This window comes from Typopeltis vanoorti, chromosome 10 (assembly GCF_054136105.1).
Source record: "Typopeltis vanoorti isolate ZY-2024b chromosome 10, IOZ_Tvanoo_1.0, whole genome shotgun sequence".
Taxonomy (NCBI): Eukaryota; Metazoa; Arthropoda; class Arachnida; order Uropygi; family Thelyphonidae; genus Typopeltis; species Typopeltis vanoorti.
Window position 1 is genome coordinate 44,940,948 of NC_143558.1, and position 13,522 is coordinate 44,954,469.

The window sequence follows — 13,522 nt, forward strand, 5'->3', positions numbered from 1 at the left end:
GAGTAGGATATATTGAAGAGATGATACTGAATTGGTGTTAGTTCTGGAAGGGCTTTTGTATATTAGTCACTACATTAACTTCATCTAGATGATACACCCTTGAGAAATGATCACCCACGTGATGTATGTATGTGGGTGTAAGTGATGGTTATACCTCATGATGGAATTTTATGGAAATAAAGCATAATACGTGGGAATGAATTAAGCAACAGTGTAATGACTTCATCTCTGACAAAGAGGACATCTGTCATCCAGGATGCAGTAACATACAAAACTGTAATGTGTTTATAGGCAAAACAAAGGATTTCAAAATTGTTATACTGAAAGCTTAAAATCCTAAATAGGGTGCTATGTGCTGTTTTTTTATAGGTGCTTAGTTGTATTGATTGTTAAGTGGGAGATTTTCAAATTATGGTTATCTATATTTCCTTTTCAAAAATTATCTAGTAGATGTAATGTCTAAGTGTATTCCAAAGGTGAGAAGGTTAAATAAGGTAGGTGTGAGATGGACGAATAAAGAGATTAAGCATGAGTACAGAGAAAGAGGGCATTGTGGAGGCAGCATAAGAAAAGTGGAAATAATCAATTCCATGAGGTCTACAAAGACCACGCAAGGAGGGTGACTTGGTTGGTGAGGGTAGCTAAAGAGAGTTATGAACAGCAGTTAGCTAATGAAGCCAAAAAGAATCCTAAGGAGTTCTTTCGATATGTAGCCAGCAAAAGAAAGAATGATTATGGAAGGATGACATTGATTGGAGAAAATGGTATAAAGACAGCTGTTGCAGAATGTGTGGTGGAGATACTTAATGAGCAATTCATAAAGGTCTTTCAATCTTGCGAATGTGACTTCATGGAGAGATTGAGAGCAGTAGATGATGGGGAGGAGAGACTGACTGTAAGTGAGCAAGAGGTATATGTATGGGGAGTTGAGTAAACTACATGTTAATAAAGCTGTGGGACTTGATAATATATTGCCACGTATTCTGAAGGAATGTGCCAAGGAGTTGACACTTGTCTCGACATATTTTTTTTAATACGAGTCTTGCACTCAGTTAAGTCCCTAAGGAGGGCAAGATTGTGCCACTTCATAAAGGAGGTGATCGAACTCAAGCATCAAACTATAGATCTATCTGTGTGTCAGGTGTTGTGATTAAGTTGTTGAAAAAGCTTGTGAGAACTAGGATCCAGAGTTGGGTTGACAACAATGGTATAATCTTTGATGGACAGCATGGATTTTCTAAAGGGAGGTCATGTTTTAGTAATCTACTTACTTATTACAATAAAGTGACTACTTCCTTGGACAGAGGAGAAAGATACACAGTAATATACTTAGATTTCGCAAAGGCTTTTGATAGAGTACCTCATGATAAATTGATAGTCAAACTAGAACAGATGGGGTTGGATATTAGATTAGTGCATTGGATTGGACTGGCTATCTGACAGGTATCAACAGGTTGTGTATGGGGGAGCAACATCCAGGGAAAGATAGGTCACTAGTGGAGTGCCTCAGGGAGTCTGTTTTGGGGGCCATTACTATTTAACTTGTATATTAACAATATAGGTGAAGATTTGGATGGAGATATTCTGTTGTTTGCAGATGATGCAAAGTTGGGATGAACCATTAAGAGTAGTGAAGATGTTGTGGCCTTATGAGAAGACTTGAATTAATTGAGTGATTGGGCACGGAAAGGGAGATGTGAGTTCACTGTTGCAAAATGTAAGTTTTTAAAATTTGGAAAACAAAGATGGGATGCAGAATTTATTCTTGCTGAGGATATATTGTTGGAGGTGGAAGAAATAAGAAATCTGGGGGTGACAGTGGATAAGGATCTGAAATTTAGGGGACACATAGCCAAAATTGTGAAGACAACACAAAGGCTTCTGGGAATGATGTGGAGGACACTGACATGTAGAAGTAGGGAGATTCTTGTTCCAAAATTCTTGTATAAGGCTTTGATTAGTATTGTGCCCAGATTTGGTCACCTGATTTTCAGAAGAATGAAGAGATGTTGGAAAGGGTCCAAAGGCTATTGACTAAGGCAGTTTCTGACCTCTGTAATTCGAGTATGAGGAAAGATTGAGAAGATGTAATTTGCAGAGTCTGGTGAACAGGAGGAAGAGGGGAGATATGATAGAGACCTACAAGTTGGTATAGGATCAATGCTGGAGAAGTTTTACAGAAAATAGTGGGAGATCGGAGGAGAACCAGAGGTCATCCCTGAAAATTGTATAAAGAGGGTGTGAGTAGGGGAGTGAGGGGCAGTTTTTTTTCGTGCAGAGTTGTGAGTGATTGGAATGCCTTGCCTGAGAATGTGGTATCTGCAAGTAGTTTGAATGTGTTCAAGGCACCGTATGATGAGCTGTGTGTGTATGTGTGTGTGTGTGTGTGATAAGAGGACCTCCCAGATGAATCTTTGTCTCCATGAGATTTTGGGGTAATAATAATAATAATAATAATAATAATAATAATAATATATCCTTGGGAGTTTCATGCACATCCATAATTACATCCAATATACATCCTCTCTCCAAAAAGAAACCGAACTTTTTGAAAATAGAAGAAACCAGTGGTGCCACCTGTTGTATCTTGTTGTCGAAAGCGGCAGCCTTCATTAGTGTTGTGTCAACTGTTTATGACATTTGTTTCATTAGAAGCTGAGCTATAATGCCAAGAGTGACAGTGTGATTTGTCGAATGGTTGGAAAATGATTCATATTTATGAATTTAGAGACAGAAAACACACATGTTGAAAAGATTATTTTACTGATTAATAATAAAATAATAACTTTACTTTTTGACCCCTGTATTGAGGTCATCTTCAGAAGGATACATGTGTATAAGAACAAGCTACATGCTGTTGCACTCTATATAAGTAAATTACATCTACGTTGTTAACTAATCTTTTTTCTTTGCCTGCTCTCTAGTGATAAAAAAAAAAAAAATAAATAAAATAAAATAAACAAAAATAAAATAAAAACTACAATAAACTCTGCTAAAGTCCTCATGTACTAGGATTCTTCTTGAATTATATAGTTTATATTGTTATATTACAAATATCTTCTGGATTTGTATAGTACAGGTTGCTATTGAATATTCAGGAGGGGGGGGGGGGGAAACACTTCATCAAGTCTTCTTGTATTGAGATTTTTCTTTGTGGTTGCTATGAAGATTGTAGATGGGTACTCCACATTCTTGGAATTGTTAGACCATCATTTTTATTCAGATTGATCATGTTTGAGCATTTCACATGCTTCCTTGAATTTCCGATCGAACCAGGTTTTGGTGCGGTGTAGGGACTTGGTACCTTTCCAGTCAATTCTGTGGTATGTTTGGAGTGCATGGTCAGAAAGGCTGGTTTTTCCAAAATGTGCAATCTATTTTGTTATTAGTAGTATCTTTGTGGAGGATCTTGTGAATGGTTTTTATACTGTATCCATTTTTTATAAAAGTATGTTTGATGGTCTCATATTCATGGTTAAGAGCTTGTTCATTTGAACAATTGGTTTGAGCTCTGTGTTTAAAGGTGCTTATGACCCCTAGTTTTTGTGTTGGTGGTGATAGGAAGTTTTGTGTATGTACTTGCCTGTGTGTGTAGGTTTGCGGTAAACTGAGAAGGAGAGACAGTCCAAAGGAAGACGTGTGACAAATGTGTCTAGGAATGGAAGAGAGTTGTTTTTTTCAATTTCAGTGGTGAATTGAATGATTTGTGTTGTTTGTTCAGGTGGCTAAGGAATGTATCTAGTGCTTGGTGGCTGTGAGGCCAAATGGCGAAAATATCGTCAACGTATCTGAGCCAAATTTTGGGCTTTAGGCACGCCTATTCTAGAGCTCGTTGCTCAAAATCTTCCATATAAAAGTTCACTATTGGGGGGAAGAGTGGTGAGCCCATGGTGGTACCCTCTTTTTGAAGGTAAAAATTGTTTTGCCACACGAAATATCCCGAACGGAGTATGGGGGCAAAGAGAGCAGTGATGTCGTGTGGAAATATGTTCTGTAAGAGTAGGATAGTATCATTGATTGGGACATTGGTGAAAAGGGAAGTTATGTCAGAGCTAACTAATAGATCTTGAAATTTGGAATATTCTTGACAGGATCACAGACAACTCGGCCAAGCACCTATTACTCAAAAACAAAGAACAATTAATAACAAAGTTTCAAGCATTAAAACTACAGGAAAGCACAAGACAATTACGACGCCATAACGGAAGGAGCAGCCAATCACCCAACAATGCAGTTAGGAGCAACCAACCACCATTGGACCACTGTCTGGTTATCAACCAATCGGATTACAACCTCACACAAGGTGAACTCTCACTACTGGAGAAATGTTTAAATTATGCCATTGCTCCGAGGTCAGTAGATAAACTAGATATAATATATCATATCGAGAGAGGTTTAAGATCCCTCTCCGCCAATTTAGCTGACAAAATACAGATGGAAACTGCCTGTTTACTAAATTGAACCAAAAAATTAAGAAACCTAAACAAAGCAGATAAACTGGTCCTCAAATTCCTAAAAAATAACCGTGACATTATTATTATCACAAAAGCAGATAAAGGGAATGCCACTGTTGGTTTATCGGACAACCTACATTGAAAAAATGAGCCATTTAGTATCGGACCACAACACCTACCAAATGGTAAATTACAACCCCACGCAACGTAACAAAAAGAAAACTACTTAACTACTTAAATCATTTAACACGTGGCCGGAAGAAACAATTTAAAAAAAAAAAAAATACAACATCAAAACCACCTTTAAACCCCTGACAAACTTAAGACAGCTACTCAGTTCTTCCAAGGATCCCCTGCCACACTTAGCCCACCCAGGGGTTTACAAAATAGATTGCACATGTAACATACCATACATAGGGGAAACAGGGCGAACCATCTGAATCAGAAAGGATGAACACAAACATCACATAAAATACCTCCATTTTGGAAAAACCGGCCTTTCTGACCATGCACTCCAAACATACCACAGAATTGACTGGAAAGGTACCAAGTCCCTACACTGCACCAAAACCTGGTTCGATCGGAAATTCAAGGAAGCATGTGAAATGCTCAAACATTATCAATCTGAATAAAAATGATGGTCTAACAATTCCAAGAATGTGGAGTACCCATCTACAATCTTCATAGCAACCACGAAGAAAAATCTCAATACAAGAAGACTTGATGAAGTGTTTTCCCCCCCCCCCCTCCTGAATATTCAATAGCAACCTGTACTATACAAATCCAGAAGATATTTGTAATATAACAATATAAACTATATAATTCAAGAAGAATCCTAGTACATGAGGACTTTAGCAGAGTTTATTGTAGTTTTTATTTTATTTTTGTTTATTTTATTTTATTTATTTTTTATTTTTTATCACTAGAGAGCAGGCAAAGAAAAAAGATTAGTTAACAACGTAGATATAATTTACTTATATAGAGTGCAACAGCATGTAGCTTGTTCTTATACACATGTATCCTTCTGAAGATGACCTCAATACAGGGGTCAAAAAGTAAAGTTATTATTTTATTATTAATCAGTAAAATAATCTTTTCAACACATGTGTTTTGTGTCCCTAAATTCATAAATATGAATGCTGATCACCGTGTAACCTTAAAAGAAAGGGTTGGAAAATGAGTTTCAAACAGAGAGCTGCGATTGACTTTTGTGTTAAACTTGGTAAAAGTTTTACCAAAACGCAGCAAATGCTTCAAAAAGCATACCGTAACGAATGCTTTTCCCATACTGAAGTTTACGAGTGGTTTAAGCGGTTTCGAAGTGGACGTGAGACGCTTGAGAACAATGAAAAGCCAGGCTGTCCAAAAACTGGACTGAGCAAAGTTAACATCCAAAAATATTATCCGTGAGATTGATTGAAGATGAATTCGGGATTCCAAAATCAACTGTGCACAACATTTTGAATGAGAGTTTGGGTATTCATAAATTGAATGTGCGATTTGTTCCCCACAAGTTGACCGACAACCAGAAAATGTATCGAATTGAACACTGCAAGGACCTCATTAAAAACTGCTCATAAGGACTCAAACTTCCTTGAAACAATCGCTACTGGTGACAAAACATGGCATATGCTCACAAAAAATAGCTATAAAACAAACAAATATAGCATTCGATTCATTATTTAAAAAAAAAGTGAATGTTTGTAAACAAGATTCATGGAGCCCTAGAATTTCAGTTGTGGAGCCTTAGGGCTCCAGAGAGCTCGCTTTGGATATAAAAACCCTATCATAGGATATAAAGAATTCATCTTTATATCCTATGTCATTTCAAGTAATTAAATGAAACCAAGAAAAGCAAATGGAAACTGCTATGCTTCATTACAACAAGTATCACATAAGACTTTTTTAGAATAAATAGCTGAACTTAATACTGAAATCTAAATTAATAAAATGTGGACATGTGAGACTTCAGAGATATTGGAAATTGTAATTCCTATGACCTGCTAGCAACCAAGGTTATCTACTAGCACTCATAGATAACCTTGGTTGCTAGCAGGTCATAGGAATTACAGTATCTTATCATTATAGATGGTATCTTATCATTATGCCTTTAGACTAATCATTTTCATTTTCTTTATTTTGCTTGTGCACGTTAATTTTATATTGAATGATCAGTAATGTCTCTTTGACAAACAAAATATTGGAGTCATTGAACTGCCATTTTATTCATTCCTGTATTATTATTATTATTATTATTATTATTATTATTATTATTATTATTATTATTATTATTATTATTATTCAGGCCTCCATGGAGTCAAGAGATTCATCATGGGAGGTCCTTCCTAGGAAACACAAAGTCTATCATACCACTCCTTGAACTCATTAACCGCTCTTGCTTTCACCACTCTATCACGCAATGCATTCCACAGTTCAACCACCCGCCATGCAAAGAAACCACTCCTCATCCTCTCGTTTACAGCCTCCTTTTGCAGACTCCAGGGATGGCCGCCTCCCCTTGTCATCGCTCCTTCCCATTGTTACACCAAGCGAAAGAACTCCCCACTGTCCACCCAGGAACTTCCTCTCAACAGTTTAAAAGTCTCGATCATATCACCTCTCCTTCTATTCACCAAACTCTGCAGTTCACATTCCCTCAGCCAATCCTCATAACTCATATTGTACAGTCCTGAAACCATCTTTGTTATCTGCCTCTGTACCCTTGCCACAGTTTATCCCCTTAATTTATCCCCTTCAAATCCTGGGAACCAAATTTGAGAACAATAGTCTGAGTGTGGTCTGATCAAGTTCTTATACAACGGAATGATAACTCTTATCTCTGCAGGTCAGTGTCCTTCTCAGTACTGCAGCAATCCACTGAGTTACCTTCACCACCTTTGCAATATGCTCCCTGAATTTCAGTTTTCTATCAATCATCACCCCCAGATTTCTTGTCTCCCCTACTTCTTCTAGTACAGCTCTTCCAATAGAGTATGCAGCGTCCCATCAATGTATAAGGGTGGTCTGTAAAGTTCTCTGCCTAACAATGAAACAGCGAATTTATAATTTCAAAATTATTTTTATTTTTCAACATAATCTCCCTTAAGACTAATACATTTATTCCAGCGATGCTCCAGCACCATTATCCCGTCCGTGCAGTGGTGTGCAGTAAGATCTGCAAAATACCCCTCTACAGCTGCAATCATCTCCAGATTCGAAGAAAAATGCTGACCAGCGAGGAAGAGTTTTAGTTTTGGGAAGAGATAGAAGTCAGAGTGAGCCAAATCTGGGGAATAGGGTGGATGTTCCAACAATTCATAGTGCAAATCCCTTAATTTTCCTATTGCCAAAACACCCTTTGTGGGCAGGTGCATTGTCCTGAAGAAAGATGATTTTTTTTCTTCTGCAAACCAGGTCTTTTCTCATGAATTTTTTCACCTAGTCTGGTTAAAAGATCGAAATAATATTTCCTGGTTATTGTTTTACCCTTTTCAAGATAATTAATAAACAAAATGCCTTTAGCATCCTAAAACACCGATGCCACGACCTTTTCTGCTGATGGAACTCTGCTGCAAGCAAGCACGGCACCCATCTTGCACAAAGCTTTTTCATTTGCAATTCTTAATGCAAAATATATCCTAAATGTTCTTTTGAAATGCTATATTCTCAGCAATTTTGCACACTTTGACTCGCTGGTCATCCAATGCCATATCGTGCACTTCATCAATGATTTCTGGTGTTGTTACACTTTTTGGACATCTTTCATGTGAATCATCTTCAAGGCTAGTAAGGCCACGTTTAAACTCAGTAGGTCATTTTTTAATTGTCGAAAACAAAGGAGAAGAGTGCCCATAAACTTTTATGAACTTCGAATGAATTTCTTTTGGCATTAAACCTTCTTTTACAAAGAATTTATAACCGCATGATACTCAATTTTATCCATTTCAAGGGATACAGACAACACTTTTGTTTCAGACAGCTGTATAAAACAAACTACTTGATATAATGACTTGCAATTTCACATGGATGCTTATGACGGATGTACCAACTCAGAAAAAGAAACTTTTTCCTTGTAGTGTTGCCATCTATGGTCTAGGCCAAGAACTTTTCAGACCACCCTCATATCCCAAACTTCAAGACTTGACATTTTGCTGCATTAAACTGATATCCCCATTCATTTACCTATCTGTCTAGTTGATTCAAATCCTCTTGCAGGGCCACCACATCTGCACTATTACTAATAACCCTTCTCAGCTTCACATCATCTGCAAACAACTGAATATCCCCTTGCAATCCATTATTGATATAACAATATCATTGATATCACGCAATGCATTCCACAGTTCAACCACCCGCCATGCAAAGAAACCACTCCTCACCCTCTTTGATCTGTATTGTTAAACAGTACAGGTCCCAGTACTGAGCCCTTTAGAACCCCACTTGTAACCTTCTGCTTCTTTTATATTGCCCCACCATACACAACTTTCTAATACCTATCAGACAGCCAGTCCTGAATCCACTTGACCAATCTGATATCTAAACCCATGTGCTGCAACTTAAATATCGGCTTATCATGTAGCACCCGGTCAAATGCCTTTGCAAAATTCAAAAAAATGGCAGTATATTCTTTTCCTTCATCAACCGCTCTTCTCACTTTATTATAAAAGACAATCATATTACTAAAGCAAGAGCACCCCTTTACAAATCCATGTTTATTCTCACAGATAACATTAACCTCATCTGCCCAACGCTGCATCTAGTCCCTCACTAATTTTTCCAAGACGTTAACAACTACTGATGACACACAAACTGGCCTATAATTAGACACTTCCAGTCTGCTACCACCCTTAAGCAGTTGCACTATCTTACCTTCCTTCCTTCCTTTGGGTACCCTTTCCCCAGCCAGACTTTCATTGAAAAGCCAGGTCAACAGAGCTGTCAGTTCTTTAGCACATTCTCTCAAAACCCATTGTGAAACACCATCCGGTACCATAGCTTTACTCACATCCAGAGCACTCAATATTTGAAACACACACTCTCCTCTTGCAACTCTAAACCCCCCGAACCTGTCCAATTCCTCCAGTATTAAAACCTACTTCTCCAGGATGAAATACTCCAATAAAGTGTTCATTGAACAACTCCACTATGTCCTCTGCATCAGTCGCTCTATTCCCATTTTTATCCCACAATGTCATTCTTCCACAGTCATTTCTCCTCCTACTGGCCACATAGCTAAAAAATTCCCTAGGATTTTATTTTGATCTTAGTGCCAATCCCTTCTCATACTCCAGTTTTGACTTCCTCGCTATACTAGTTACTCTCCTGGCATGAGTCTTATATTCTTCATGCATCTGCTCTCCACTCCTCTCCTTATATCTCTTCCATAATCTCTTTTTCACCTTCAGTTCCTGTTTGATATTGTTTGTCATCCACTTCACACCAAACTGTGTCTGCTTTTTTACTCATGGAATACAGCTTACTATTGCTGCTAACAAATATTCCTTCACAATTTTCCTAGCACTAATGATATCCTAGCCTTCCAATTCCTCCCTTCATGGTACTGCCCCCAAGTTGATATCTAAGTCTATTGTAATCACCTGCCTTAATTCCACATATGTTCCCTTTACTTTAATATCCTGCATGTCTACATCTTCCAAGTCAAAACCACATGGTCACCCTCATCAAATGGGGGGGGGGGGGGAGATGTCATCTCAGTTATTATCAGCTCTTCTGATGCTATGACCAAATCCAAAACTCTTGAACCTCTTGTTCTCTCTATTACATGTTGCCTAAGGCATTTGTCCCTCAAAAATTCTAGAAAGTCCATTTCCTTATTACCACATACATTTTCCTCTGTATGGTGTGTTTAATTTCCATGAAACGTTTCTTGAAAATTCAGTTGTAAAACTGCTTATTTTGCTTCTTTCACCTTCTTTTCATTGAAATATTCATTAAAATTATCCATCTGTCATCATTCTTTAGTTTAATTACTGCATAATAAAAGAGCTGTTTGAAATTTCATTTGGCCTGCTTAGCTAGTTTCCTCTCATAATCTGATTTTGCTCTTCTTCCTTGTTGCTTGTACTTTGTACTATTCATGAGCTTGCAGATAAAAAAAAAAAAATAATAAGTTATATTGTCCCCACAACTTTTTTTTTCTTGCAGCTCCTGCTTAATGAAGCTATGAACCTATTAAATTGCCACTTGATTTTTCTTCCTCACATTACGTATGCAGTTTGATACCACTCTCTTTAAACACCTCTTTACCATTTCCCCATGGATAAGGTATTGTATGCCCACAGTTCATAGAACCAGGGCTGGCAATGTGCCAAAAATAGTTAATTCATGCTGAAAGGGGAGAAATAAATAAAGGACGTATGAACTGGTCACCAACACGTGAAATCACATGCTTTATATGTAAATTTTCCAACTATTGTACAAGCGAAATAGTTATTACCACTTTAAGAACTAGAATTTTCATAAAAGAAAATCGAATTTTCTGACGTATAATAATAAACACTCATACCATGAAACGCATTGATTACCCTAATATCAGAATGGATTCTCCTTCTCCTGACATGCACAGAAGTGTCGAATAGTCTCGCATCTGTGGGTGCACAGTAAAGACAACTTCTTTTCCTTGCAAGTTCTTATGCCATTTACACAGTCCCAAGCTGTCTCCTAAGTTTTTCATCACCAACATGTAATTTCACATATATGACCTCTTAATGGAAAATTATCCATTACATACTGTTTTAGCTAATTATCTCTCACTAACTACATAAATTCTATTTCTTCTCTCTCTCTCTCTCTTCCCCTTTGTAAAGGAAAAAATTCCTTCCAGTGTGCATCTATCTATCTGTGCTATATATGAAAATGTAGATGGCATGCAATGACAAAATAATTACTCACCCTATCCTCGTTGAGTTAATCTGCCATTGCATGTTACCTACATTTTCCTTTATACTTCGACCTGTAGAAACAACTAACTGTGTATTTTGTCCTGTAGGCCTCTATCTCATATGCACTCAAATGCACTGTCTTTCATGATGCTGTTTCCTGCCTTACTGTAAAATTTTTATTCTTGTTGGAAGTGCCTCTGAGGAATTATTGTCTTTACCACAGAGTACCTAATCTCCAAGCATGTGTGGTTAACTACTGATGAGTTTTCTATTCTCATCATCAGAATTATAAAAAATAACTTTGAGGAGTAAGCAAGTAAGAGTTGGTAGTGGTTGTAGGGACAAATGACTAGATTGGGAACAAGGAGAATGTAAGACTGGTTATCAAGAGGTTGTTGAGAAGGATAAAAGATAATAGTGTGATATGAAAGGTAGTCAGAATTATCCACACAGTGTGTCATACCTTGCCTTGAACCCATGAACAGACAAAGTCCTCACACCTGACTCTGGAAATCCATTTCACTCATTCACAGCTCTCCAAGCAAAAAATCTAGTCCTCACCCCCCCCCCCCTTGCTGACCACATCTTTATTCAACTTGGATGACCTCTTGTTCTGGTCTTTCTAACCATCTACTGAAACATTTCCCCTTCATCAATCTTATAAAATCGTATAAAAGTAACTTAAATGTTTCTATCATATCCCTTCTTTTTCTCCTATCGACCAACTTCTGCAATCCACACACCTTCAATCTATCCTCATATAGAACATTCCACAGGCCACTTATCTCTGAATCCTCTCCACCACTTCCTCATCTCCAAGAAACCCAGAGGACCAGACTTGAACACAGTAATCCAAATTTGGGCATATCAAGGCCTTATAAAGAGGAATAACAACTTCCTTATCTCTAATTGTTAATGTGTTCTTCAATAGTCAAGTAATCTTATGGGCTACTTAGCAACCTCTAAACTTTAACTCTCTGTCTACCACCACCCCTAAATCTCTAGCTTCATCTATTTCCTGGAGTACAGTACCATCAATGTGATACATGGCTTGTAATCTATTTATCCCGAAATGCATAACATTACATTTCTCGACATTAAACTGATACCCATTAAATTTTGCCCATACTGACAGCCTGTTTAAATTGTCCTGCAAGCTCTCCACATTGCTTTGATTAACTACTCAGCAAACAACCGAATATTTCCTATATCATTTATATACAAATTAAACAGCAGTGATCCCTGTACTGAACCTTTCTGCACACCACTAGTCACCTGTTTTTGCCTTGATTCAGTCCCTCCATATACCACTTTTTGATATCTGTCCAGCGGCCACCCTCTTATCCAGTTAACCAGTGTCATATCTTTCCCCACTTGTTCTAATTTGCATAACAGAGTTCCATGTGGTATTCTGTCAAATGCCTTTGCAAAATCATCATGTTATTAAGTTTTAATTCATGTTTTAAATACTTTTTCAAAATTCTTCTTTTGACCACACAATCAGTTAATCAATAAAAAGTGAAAAGAAGATTATTGTTATTCCCAGATCCCCCCTACAAAGACTCATCATGGAAGATTCCTCTGTCATACCTACAGCTCATCATACTATGCCCTCAATACATTCAAATTCTCTATATCATTACACTCTCAGGCAATGCATTCCAATTATTTATCACTATCGATGCAAAAAAAAACCCGCTTCTCACTATTCTTTGCTCTCTTTTATATGGCTTCTAGGAATGACCTCTTGTTCTTCCCCCATTATTTATAACATAAGTTTTAATAAAATTAAAAAAAAAAATAAAATAAGGCTGAAATATGTCTATTTTGTTTTATTTAGGAACCTATCCCTATACTTCATATTATCTCCTTTAATGAGGATTCTGTTAACATAGCTAGCTTTTTTTTTTTTTCCAGAGACATATTTATATCATTAAGCATGGTACAAGTATGTATGTGAAGGTTTCATATTAGACTATTCCTTATATAATAGAATAGTATCTTCCCTCTCCTTATAACATGTATTGCATGTTATCTCAAAAGAAGTGGTTAATCTGACAGATAACCAGGTTATCTGACAGATAACCAGAAACAGTCTACCACAACCTAGATATACATTCCACAATGTCCAGTCAGTCTCAAGAATATCAAATTTTACATTATTAG

At 37.2% G+C, this 13,522-nt stretch overlaps 1 protein-coding gene across 1 annotated transcript in view; it reads left to right on the plus strand.

Moving 5' to 3' along the window:
* The window catches only part of LOC150102377 (glycogen phosphorylase-like), a 479,880-nt gene that overhangs the window by 199,260 nt on the left and 267,098 nt on the right, over positions 1 to 13,522 (plus strand). The window lies entirely within an intron of this gene.